Below are 13195 nucleotides of genomic sequence, written 5' to 3' on the forward strand. Positions count from 1 at the left end.
CTATGGGCTTATCGTGTTTCATTCAAAACAGCTTTAAATGCTACACCCGTTAACCTTGTTTATGGTCTTCATGCCATATTGCCAATAGAATTTCTATTGCCAACACTAAGGGTAGCTAAGAATCTTGAGTGGTTTGGACATGAATTGTCAGAGAGACTTGAAGATTTAGAAAAGCTAGATGAGCAAAGGCTAACTGTTGTAGCTCACATCTATTCACAAAAGCGAATACAAAAACAGTTTTCTGATTCCCATCTAATTACAAAAGTCTTTAAAAAAGGGGACTTAGTTTTAATCTATTCCCTTAAGCAACACATTCCCAAGTTTAAGAAAAAGGGAAACAAACCGTTTGTCATTGAAGATGTATCTCCAAGTGGAGCTGTTAAGTTGTCCACCTTAGATGGTGAACCAATGGCTAATTGGATTAGTGGATGTCGTTTAAAGAAGTACAATTTGCCACTAACCAATGAATTGCTAGAAAAGATGCATACAACTAAGCAAAGAAAGATAAAACAATAGCAGGTTATTAATGAAGCCTAAGAAGAAGCTCGGCTTCAAATACTCAAAAGGAAAGCTACTCTCAAGAATCAACAAATACCTATTTCCATCAACACTCTGGAACTAGATGACCGACAATGGGAATTTCATAAAGAGGCCGTGTCAACAGATGATGAATGGTTAGATGGAATGGACCTTCGCATCAAAGTACAGCTGAACAATCATAGCACAAATGCATTGATCGACATAGGAGCTCAATTAAATGCAGTCAGTTATTCCACGTACAAGAAAGCAACAAATCAGTGTTTGACAGCAGGAATAGCTACTATCAAGGATGCAACAAGAACCCAACACCAACATTAGGAGCAGTCAACTTAAATGTGATAGTACATGGATGTTCATGTCCTCATCAGTTTGTATGCTTACCAGACGAACACATGAATGATACAATGATTTTGGGAATCCCTTGGATACATACGTACAAAGCAGTATCACATTGGGATACCAATTAGCTCAAGCTATCACCTAAAGGCGGACAACTCATTGTTCCAATTGTACCAAGCAAAGAGGAATGGAAAGTAGGTTACCAACAGAGAAAACCACAAAGCAATCAATCTTCTCCATCCTATTGATAGGCAAATGCTACAAGTAGCATGCAAGGAGTCATGCAAATTTGGGTACCAAAAGCAAAGCTTAAGGACAAGCCGAATCAAATCTGGGTGCCCAAAACATCATCGACAATACCGAAGATGGTTCCAAGGTTCAAAACACAAAGAAGAGCATCTCCGAGCAAGGAACCTAACACGAAATGGATTTGGAAGAAGAAAGAGCACTTATTTTCTCCGTAAACTGCAAAATCAATCAAACAATGGAGAGTTAAGCCTCATAAACCTCAACCACACCATTATGACCAAGACAAACCAAGATATCAATGGCGGCTAAAAGCTCGACAAAAGTCACTAGTGATACCAGCAGCACAGAAAAACAGCATGCCAAAGCATCCTAATGGTACAATCAAGCAAAGAGCACACAAGCTACAAGATTTGCTCTTTGAAAGAAAGCATCAGAAGACCTCGACATCAGAAACCCTTGAGTTAATTACTCAAGACCCAACTCTTGCACAACATAATGGTTTGAACTGCATTGATCTTCAAAGCATGGTAGAGCCAACCAAGGCCATGCATAGACACGATTGTTCAACCCATGCACACAGTCGTCCCAGAGTACGCCATCTAGGAGGGGTGGAAGGGAACTAAGTAATTAAGGGAAATGTTTGAAGAGGGAGGAAAAAGTTTGATGTTAACGTGTGATTTTTTGCAAAATTACCTAATAATGCCCTTATAAACATCAACAAGGAAAGTTTAACTGATAATATCTTCCTGATGAGTGCAAATAGTGTATATAATATACTATCAGAAAATCATCAAAAAATAGTCCTTTTTTGTTATTTTTCATCATTTTTATTGATATTGAGACTTAATGATGGAGAAATCCAACAAAAAACAATAAAGCTGTGTTTTTCGATGGATTTTCTTAATTATTGGATTGTCACTTTACTTTTTTAGCGTATTTTGTTATTTTCTTTGATGTTTTTTAATAAACAGGTGCAAATGAGCTTAGATAGAAAAACTGAAGACACACTCATGATCAGAAGGACAAGACTGACAGACTTAAAAAATTTCAATCAAATCGACAAACGGAAGCGGGAAGCCTAAATTAGGCGGCCAGACCTGCTTTTGCAGAATTGTTGCAAAATGAGCTACAGGAATCCGATTGAAGAAATTTTTGAGTCTAACATAGATTTCATGGCCTATTAGGACTAACAGGGGACTGTGGGAAAAAATGGTTCGGGAAGTCCGAGTATAGATACCCAAGGTAGGCTAAAATCACCTCATTTTCACTTGTTGCCTTTGGAGAGAGAGCTTTTCGACCTTCTTTGCGCACATTTTTTGGAGTCCACAGTCGCCTGTGTACAACGCCGTCTCACACGAGACATGAGGGGTAAGTTCTATACTTATCAATGATCCATTCTGCATGGCCGTTAGCTAGTCTAAACCCCTGGAAAAAACCCTAGAATCCGAGCAGTGCACGAAGACCTACGACCAAAAATTGACCATAGCAGCCTATCAGCTCAACCAAATTAGATGAGACTTGAAATGTAGCATGCCCCTAGATGATAGAACACTTCTATATCAGCATTTCACCATTCGGCAAGGGTCGAAGGGGGTCCCAAGTAGAAAAGCTAGGTTTTTGACAGATGTTAGAATTGGATTCTGACTCCACAGACAACTTATATATGGGGTATATATACAATGTATATGGTTGGTTTCATAAAATCAATCAAGCCAAGCACTCGGAAAGCAAAAAACAGCTCGAAGACTACAAAGCGTCAAATTTGACATACGAGGTCAAGCTGACTCCAAATGGGCCAAAATTGGATGAGTTGCTTCAGGACTATGTAGCGGACAAGTCCATAGCCTCAAAAGTGACTAACCAACTCCAAAGGCCATGTACTCACAAAGATTGGTGATTTCAGAGTCGACAAAGCATGAAGTGATGCCAACAAGCCGAAACTTTATCACATTCAATTTAGGATTTGTTTTAGGTGTATAGAATATGTTTAGGTCAAAATTTTCAAGTTTTGCAAAAACATGTTGACTGCTGTAAATAATCGCGATTATTTACTTTTGCAATATTTTGGCTTGAAAATGGTATCATTACCTCACCTATCACTTGTGTGCACCTATCACATGCCACATTTCAAGCATGAGCCAAAATGATCAATGATAACTTGGAAAATTGTCAAAAAAACACAAAGAAGTCTTTTCAAACCAATCCTTGAGTTATCTGTCACATTTTTTGATACAAATCACCTCAAATCTCATACACACAGTCTACATCATGCCTAGAACCAAGTTGCTTCAAAAAAATGTCAATTTTAATTAAAAAAGTTAATATTTGTGATTATTTACTTTTTGGCCAAGATGGGGGGGAAATTGCAACTTTGACTTCATGGGACCAAAGCACATGATGTCCTAAGCCCACTAACCAAGTTTGAACAAATTTGGAGCTCAAAAGCTCAAAATTCCTTCATACTACTGTTTCATTCACCATGTGCACTCAAATAAGCCCACACTTCACTCAAAGTATCTAATTGATGTCTATTTCAAGCCCATGATGCCAAAATTGCAAACAGTTGAAAAAACTTATCAGCGGTAAATAATTACGATTATTTACTTTTGTTACAAATTTTTGCTTGAACTTCAAGAATTTGATCTTTACATGTTTTTATGCATCTATGCATGTTCAAAAATTGATTTGAAGCAAATTGGACTCAAATTGTCAGCAATACAGACAGAAGGGCATTTCAGAGCGAATCTGCAACAAATTTCTAACTTTGGCACTCTATTCACTTAACAGGAGCCATGCAAGCTGCGAAAAAGGCCAAGAAGAGGGTCTCTCAAAAGGAGAAGCTGCAAGAGCTGCCACGGGGCTGCCACCATACCAACTAGACCCCAGTTCAGTAAAGACAACCAAAGTGACCTATTTGTTGAAAGAACAACTTGAGGAGAACAACACAACGGTTTTCGCAGGTAGATTCAGAAGTGAAGAAGGACATCAGGTAGAACTACATCTTTTGCCAAAAGAGGTCTACGATGTCGCAACAAAGCCCAAAACAAAAGAAGCTAACAGAAGGCTTGGACTTAGAGAGTTCTACAACCAAGAGCCATGTGGTGTAGATTTTCAGAAAGCCTATGAGCTCCTGTCCACAATCAAGGAAGATGGAACAACCCAGATTACTGACCAGCAAGGGCACAAGGTAGAAGTGGTAATTACGAAAGAAATAGTGGCCGAGGCTCTCAAATTGCCGACAAAAGGGATGACCATGAGGGCTAGAGACAGAAAAAAATAGTAGGCACTTTCACCAAAGAGACTGTTGCGGCAACCTTTGCTGATCTTATCTAGAAGCAAGTGGAAAAGCTAGCACGGTTATATCACCAACACTTCCACTTTCTAGCAAAGAGACCGCCAAGGTACACAACACCCAATCATGCAGTTGCGGCTACATTTACACAAGTGTTAAAGTCGACAAACAGGCAGCCCATCGACCACGCACAGTATGTGTTATCCACACTGAAGGGTACAAAGAAAGAGGGCAAGATAACCTATCTGGGAGCACCTGAAGTACTCACAAGAATAGCATACCATGCTATTGGCATGGCAAACAATTTGCCACCAACCCCAGATCAAAACACATGGATAGTGTCAGCACAGTCATCCCCTCGAGCCACAAGGTCCACAAAAAGAGCTTAGAAATCCGATGAGGAGTCTGAAGAAAGCTCTCATGAAGCACATAGCAGGAAAAGCTCAGACAATGAGGAGAAGAGAGTCAGATGAGAGGAGATGGAGAAGAAGGCAATGGCTGCACATCAAGAAGAGCCTCAGCAAAAACAGGCAAGGTTTGAAAGGGAAAAAGAAACCTACGAAAGAAGCCGCCAAGCTGCAGATGAGGACCCTAGAAAGTGGGTACCAAAAGAGCTAAAGGGGCCGAGAACAAAGAACCCTGCACGGAAAGAATCTGAAGACCCAAAGGATTTTTTGGAAAGAATGTACCAAGAAGCGGAAGCATTCAAGCTAAAAGAAGCCCAAGAAACTGAGAGAAAAGCTAGAGAAGATGCATCCGACCAAGAAAACAAGGTGATGCCCAACACAAACAAAGTGAGATGTCTCCCAGACCATCATCACCTGCTACGGAACAACACGACCACCCCATGCCAAGCCCTCCACCATCACCAACAAATAGACCCACAGAGAGCGAGCAAACCAAGGAAAAGGAGCCTGAACCGCAAGAGGAAGCAGAATCTACACAACAAGCAACAACTACTTCCGAGCAAGCTAAAGCAAAAGAACCAGAGCCGGAAAGGGCAGCAAGTCCTGACCAGAGGAGACAACAAGGTTTGAGCAAATAAAGGCACAAGAATCAAAAACCACACTGTCTACCACCACTCAGCAGGAAACGGTCGAGGCATCCACGAAGCCTCAAGAAGACAAACCAGTAGAGACAAAAGCACAGCCTCAAGGGGAGGAACAAACCCGGTTGCTACCACAAACAGCCGCCATAGCCCCACCAAAAGAATCACAAGACGCTATTGAATCATCTAGGCAGCTCATAGAAATTGAAGACTGCTAGACAAATGATGAGGTAATTCTCCAAGTTAGAATATGCAAAGCAGAGGTAGGAGATGACAGAAAAAATGTGATCAACAGCACTTAGCCACAGTGCTAAGGCTAAAGAGTTGGAAATGGTGATAGATGCTCTTCAAGAAGAGCTAGGGGACATATTAAATGTCATCACCGATCTACAAAAACAAGTCCAAGAGTTAAAAGCTGAAGCTGAACAACACCAGCTATCCAAGAAAAGCAGCAAAAGGAAATGGAAGAGCTAGGCGAACTTCTCATGAAGTTAATAGATGCCTACAAGACCAAAGACGAACAGCTGACAAAAGTTACCAACAAACTTTAACTACAACTTCGTCAGTTCAAAAGATCCAAGTACAGTTAGACGTAGCAAACTCTTCATTACAATACTCAGAGCAGAGGATCAACGATCAGGCAACCTTCTTGCGACAGATAAGAGAAAATCTCACAGTTGCCTTGATCAAAGGTACAAACTAAGTGTATAAAGCACTGGAGAAAAAGAATAAAGATCTCAAGCTAGAGCTAAAGCTAGAGCAGTCACAATGCAGAGACCTTGCATTAATGCGGGTTCAAAGAGAAGAAGAGCTGCTCAAGGAGATAGTAGAGCTAAAAAGAGTAAAGCGCTATTGCGAGAGGGATAGCAAGAGACGCAGGAAGAAGCAGGTAAATCAGAACAACCCCACATTGATATTCCCTCAGTCTCTTTCATCGAGATGGAAACACAGCCGACGGAAGGGCTCGAGGAAGAAGAAGAATTTCAAGTACCATTAACAGATGCCAATCAAGTGCCGATGGTCCAGCTGTCAAAAGCTGAAGAAGATGCACTTAAGGAGAGGGCTGCCCAGGAGACGGATGAGCAATGGAAAGTAGCGATGGATTGGGAGTTGAGAATTATTCATTCTGTCAATGTTACTTAACTCACTCCCAACCAAGTCAATGCACAATGGCATCAGCAATCACTGCCATATCCCTTGATCAAGGTCGAGCTGCTCTACAGGGTAAGGAATGACTATATAAAGACATGCAAGCAGAAGACGCAGTTGAAGTCCACCCCAAGTGGAGAAAGAGCTGGCTGAACAAGAATTCTAGATACTTGATTCTGTTCACAAGAGCACCGGCGGCACTTCAAAAAGACACAACTTTTTGTCTTGTACCAAGAGTAAGGACGTGGCAAGCACACGAGGCAATGACAAAGAAGCGGCCTATATGGCTGAATTATCCGAGATTGCCAGCTCCAGAGAAGGGAACGCTGACAGAGGAATACATGGTGAAAAAGCTAACGGGCGCCATGGCATTCTTCAAAAGTCTCCCTGATCTCTCATGTGCTATGCTCTACAAAATTTGCCGAATGCTGCTCACATGCATTAAAGTTTTTCACGAGCCACAGCAAGCAGGAGCACCGTGAATGTCCTTCCTAAGCGGCCAACCTTCCAAAGAGGTCCTCTATGGCTTCTACGCCCGCTGCATGTTCTTGCCATCTCATAATATGTTGGTGTTTGAGAAAGCGTTCTTCACAGGGTTTTTCACTTGGCGAACGAAGATTTTTGGGCCAGTGATCAGCAACCTGACTTCCAGATTTGTAGGCTACTCCGTCGTCGAGCTAAAGAACAGAGTCACTATGCAATTTTTGCAGGTTCCAGACAAAGAACGAAAGATCAAATATGAAAAACCTTTACATGCACTTAAAGACCGCCTCGCCAGCTGTCATCCCGAAGATTATTTCAACCCATAAAGTTGTGTCAAGGGACGACACAGGCGAGGAGGGGGGGAATGTTAGCAGCAAGCTAACTCGGATACCATTTTTCGGAGCTCTCATTGTAAAAACATTTATTATTTTGATGAATCAGGAATATTGTAACTCCTATTTTTCGGATAAACTTTGTAATTGATGAGCCGGGGCTACAAGCTTCCAGATTGTATCAACCTGTCTTTACCTATCTTTAGTTAGAGCTCCCAGATTATTAGTTTTGACCAAGTAAAACCTTGGCTAAGGTATAAAAGCCAATTTTTGTAACTTATTATTAAGTTTTTGGATAATGAAATACACAGTGTGAGCTAACGACGCTCACTTCTCTCCTTCTTGCGCTTCCTACTCCCTCCTCGGTTATCACATTGCAATTGCATTTGTTGTGTTGCAACCACAGGTAAGAGCTCTACGCATTGACGTAAGCATTTCATGGTAATCCGTAGCTTTTGGATGCCATTTGATGCTATAACGGATGTGATTTGTTTGTCGAGGAGCGATTGGCTTTTGGTGATTTCAGTCACTTGAGTGCAGCTTAAGTTAGATGCGAGTTGTTTGTTGTTTTCCAAGAGATTGACAACCTCTTGTAGCCTCTATGCACTAGTCGAGTCAGCTTCGTCCCGTGGATTAACAATTTATTACTGGTTCTTGCTATGTCTGCAATAAGATAGGAGTGAGGTTAGACACCCGTCCCACGCTTGTTAGGTTTAACTTCAAAATTTGCTAGTTGCTTCATGTAAACATCCTCTTCTAGATCCTAACAAAGAAATGTCGTCTTCACGTCCATTTGGAAAAATTCCATGTCCTTAGTGGCTACTAGTCCAAGCACAAGATGTAATGCACTCATCTTGACTACATTACATCTCTAGTAGTCATCTTGACTACTACAGAAAAAATCTCATAAAAAATCATGCCTTTCTTTTGCTTGAATCTCGTAGCAACCAATCTATTCTTATACCTAGGCTTGGGATTTTCTAATGTGTATTTCTTCTTATACACCATTGGCAAGGATGGGCTTGCCATGCTCTCTAGTAATTTTATTTGTTCCCAAGCCTCATTTTCCACAATCAAATTGTATTCTAATTGCACAGCGTGCTCCCACTTCACACTATCTTCCATCTAAATAGCCTCTTGGTAGTAGGTTGGATCTCTATAATTAGTGACTAATAGATTAAGCTTGGCTAAACATGCTTATGTGCACGAGAGACTCTCATAGATCTCCTCACCGCCTGCTGACTGCTAGAATTTTCTCTCTCTAGAGCACTACTGGTGCTAGGAACGTCACAAGTAGATTGAGCTATTGGTCTAATCTCATTTGAGGCTACATCTTCAAATCTAACTTTTTTATATTCCACCTCTTTGACAAGTTTCATGTGCGTCTTTGATTCATTGAAGATAACTTGCGAGCTCAAAATAACTAGTTGAGATTTTGGATACTAGAGATGATATCCCATTTCTCTATCAACACCATAACCAATAAAGATGCATTTGTGTGATTTGGGGTCAAGCTTTCTATGTGAATCTTGTTGGGGTATAAAGCCCAATGTGGTCGCCCAGGTAAGTGGGCGGGCCGCCAGGTATGTACACATATTCTTTTGTTAAAACCTAATAAGAACTCACTATGCTCTACACATTACAGTAGAGCGAGTTCACCATATCGTCGTGCTCTTCTTCTCGCACTCTCTCTCTCACGTCGCACTTCCGCTCGTACTCCTTTAACTGGTATCAGAGCTCAGATCGAGGCTCGAGGTAGCACTGCAGGAGGCTAGAGTCACCAGCTCAGATTGGAGTGAAATTCGACAGGCGAAGACACCGGCCACCGTTTGGCTTCGACAAAGGTCTGCGTAGGCCATTTTCGACTACGTGGTCTCGGCGGGTGCAGATCCGACTCTGCAAATTTGGGGTTTTCGGCCTACGACTCCAGGTGCTTAGGATATCGACACTCCCAGAGTGTTGATTTGTGGCTGTCTACACGTCGAAGGACGGCTCACAGTTCTTGGAGGTGTGTCACATATGACACGGGCGCATCTACACATAGACTGTAGGCGACATCCACTAGTTCATCAGGTTGATATTGGTTCAGAGGTCAGTTTACAGGGGAAACTCTACCAAATTTTTCCCAGGAAAGTAAACTACTATGAAGCGTAGCTATGGCTGGATCATAGGACACTGCTCTTTACAATATCAAGAAGCTGGATGGAACTAATTTCCCATTGTGGAAGCAGCAGATTTGGCACGCGTTGGTACAAAAGAAGCAGATAAAACCTATAAAGCTCAAGGGGATAAAACCAGAAGATATGGACGAAGATGAATGGAGCGAAATGGATGAATTGGCACTTTCTACCATCATGTTGACTTTGGCAGAAAGCGTTTACTTCAATGTAGCAGACGAGATGTCGGCTTATCAAGCATGGTTAAAGCTGAGTGATCTTTATGAGAAGCAGAGTGCAGCTTCACAGGTATACTGGCTTAAGAAGCTTGTTGACTTGAAGATGAAAGAAGGGACACCTATGTCCAATCATCTGAATGAATTCAACACAATCTATAGTCAGTTGTCAGCTCAAGGTGTCAAGTTTGATGAACCTGTTAGAGCTATGTTCCTGTTGATCACATTGCCGAAAAGTTGGGACACTTTTCGCACAGCTTTGAGTAATTATGCACCTCCAGATGGTTTGAACATAGCAGGTGTAGAAGGAAGTCTGCTTACTGAAGAAACCAATAGAAAGACAATGGACAAAGGCAGAGGAACAGCCTTAGTTGTCAGGGGAAGGACCAAAGAAAAGTACAAAGGTGGAAAGAGGAATCAGTCTCGTAGCAAGTCCCGCAGTGCTAAAGGCAAGAGTGACATAGAATGCTACCATTGTGGCAAGAAGGTCACATGAAAAGAGACTGCAGAGAATGGAAAGCAGAAAAAGGCAAAGAGAAAGCTAAAGACCATGGTGAGAAGAACAAGTCCTCGGTGAAGATTCAAGAAATAAATGTGACAAACACTGTTGCAGAGGATGATAGTCTAGTGTTAGGAGACATCTACTTCTTGAAGAATACAATGGACTCAGCTCTTCTTACAGCATCTGATGGAGATGCACTGAGTGACTGGATTATAGACTCAGGGGCATCACTTCATGTGTCTCCAAACAAGGAGTGGTTTACTTCTTATGTGACCACTAAAGATCATGTTCGGCTAGGCAATGGGCAGACATGTGAGATCTTAGGTGTTGGAGATGTCCAATTGAAGTTTCAGAATGGCTCTTCTTTCACGCTGAAGAATGTGAGACATGTTCCCGCAATTACAAAGAGCTTGATCAGCACAGGTTTACTTGATGATGCTGGCTATGTCACCACTTTTGGACAGAACATGTGGATGATATCCAAGGGTTCTATGACAGTAGCACATGGAGTAAAGTCTGGAGGACTTTCCATGATTTATGTATCAAATGTCTCTAAAAATGTAATCAATGTAACCGAGCAGCCGAACGTTTCTTTGTGGCATAGCCGGTTAGGACATATGTCCAAGAAGGGAATGGAAATCTTGTCTCGTTCTGGTTATTTGCCTGGCTTTTCATTTAATGATTTTGAATTCTGTGAACATTGTTTGTATGGTAAGCAAACACAGCAGCCACATAAGCATAGAAGCAGTAGAAGAGATACACAGTTGGCACTTGTTCATAGTGATTTGTGTGGACCTATGCCTAACCTATCTCTAGGGGGAGCTTCTTACTTTATGACATTTATAGACGATTACTCGAGGAAAGTATGGGTTTACTTTCTCAAGCACAAGGATGAAGCGTTTAGTGTTTTCAAAATGTTTGTGACACTTGTGGAGAATCAGAGTGGCAAGAAGCTTAAATGCTTACGCATTGACAATGGTGGAGAGTATGTTTCAAAGGCCTTTCAGGACTTTTGTGACTCAAAAACCATACAAGAGAAGGTCAGAAGTATGTTGTCTAATGCACAGCTGCCAAATGGGTTTTGGGCTGAAGCTGTATCAACAGCTGTTCATCTTGTAAATAGATCTCCTAGCAAGGTTTTGTAGAAGGATTTAGTGCCAGAGATGGTATGGTCAGGCAAAATGCCCTCATACAAGCATCTCAGAGTCTTTGGCTGTGAGGCATATACTCACGTTCCAAAGGAATTTAGGAACAAACTTGAGCCAAAGAGTAGAAAGTGCATCTTTCTAGGCTATGGTAATTCTGGTGAGATGGGGTACAGACTTTGGGATCCCGAATCCAGAAAGGTTGTCCGCAGCAATGATGTTCACTTTCATGAATCCAAATATCATTCTAAACCAGAGAGGGCAAGAGGAGCAAGGACAGGATAGATTGGAACCACAGGTTGTGGGTGAGCCTGAGCCACCTATTGTGCGTAGATCTGGACGTGTCACGCGACCTCCTGATAGGTTTGTTCCATCTATGAACTATGTCATGTTGACTGATTGCAATGAGCCTTCATGTTACAAGGAAGCAGTGCAAATGAAGGACTCCGGGAATTGGCAATTGGCCATGCAGTCAGAGATGACATCTCTGCATAAAAACAAGACATGGAAGCTAGTTAAATTACCACGGGACAAAAAGGCTCTACCCTGTAAATGGGTTTACAGGTATAAGATCACCACTCATGATAGTCAGCCAAAGTATAAAGCAAGGCTTGTTGCCAAGGGATTTAAGCAAGAACAAGGCATTGACTTTGATGAAGTCTTCTCTCCGGTGTCAAAATGACTACATTGAGATGCTTTCTTGCATTGGTTGCCATATTAGATTTGGTGTTGCACCAAATGGATGTCAAGACAGCGTTCTTGCATGGAGATTTAGATGTGGAAATTTACATGCAGCAGCCAGAAGGGTTTGTTGAGAAAGGCAAGGAAGATTGGGTATGCCAGTTGTTAAAGAGTCTTTATGGCTTAAAACAATCACCGAGGGCATGGTACCATAAATTCCACAAGTTTATGCTTTCTCAAGGGTACAAACGTAGTGAGTTCGATCACTGTCTATATACAAAGAAGGCTAAGGATGGTAGTTGGTTGATCCTTATTTTGTATGTGGATGACATGTTGATTGTTGGCAAGCACTTGGAAGAAATTTCAGCTTTGAAGTCAAAGATGGCAAAATCGTTTGACATGAAAGACATGGGTGAGGCAAGTCATATACTTGGTATGCGCATTGAGAGAGACAGATCAAGGAAGTTGATTTGGTTATCTCAAACAGAGTATATTGACAAGGTTTTGCAACGTTTCAATATGGAGAAGGGAAAGGCATTGAGTGTTCCATTGCCACCATATGTGAAACTTAGCAAACAAGATTGTCCTGTGTCTGAGGAAGAACATGCTGAAATGGATAAGATTCCATATGCGTTTGCAGTGGGTAGTTTGATGTATGCAATGATTGCTACTCGCCCAGACATTGCATTTGCATTGGGAGTAGTAAGTCGATACATGTCAAACCCAGGCAAGAAACATTGGGAGGCAGTGAAAGGAATATTGAGATACCTGAAAGCTACAAAGAGTATGTGTATATGCTATGGGAGTCAAGAGCTAAGTGTAAAGGTTTTTACAGACTCAGATTATGCAGGTGACTTAGACAACCGGAGGTCTACGTCAGGGTATGTCTTTACATTGGCTGGTGGAGCAGTATCATGGCGTTCTAGATTACAAGATTGTGTTACTCAGTCTACTACAGAGGCTGAATATGTTGCAGCATCAGAGGCATGCAAAGAATAAATTTGGCTTAATCGACTAGTAACAGACTTGGGAATCAAAGAAGA

Source organism: Adiantum capillus-veneris, chromosome 21 (assembly GCF_014529385.1).
Source record: "Adiantum capillus-veneris isolate H3 chromosome 21, ASM1452938v2, whole genome shotgun sequence".
In the NCBI taxonomy this organism is placed as follows: Eukaryota; Viridiplantae; Streptophyta; class Polypodiopsida; order Polypodiales; family Pteridaceae; genus Adiantum; species Adiantum capillus-veneris.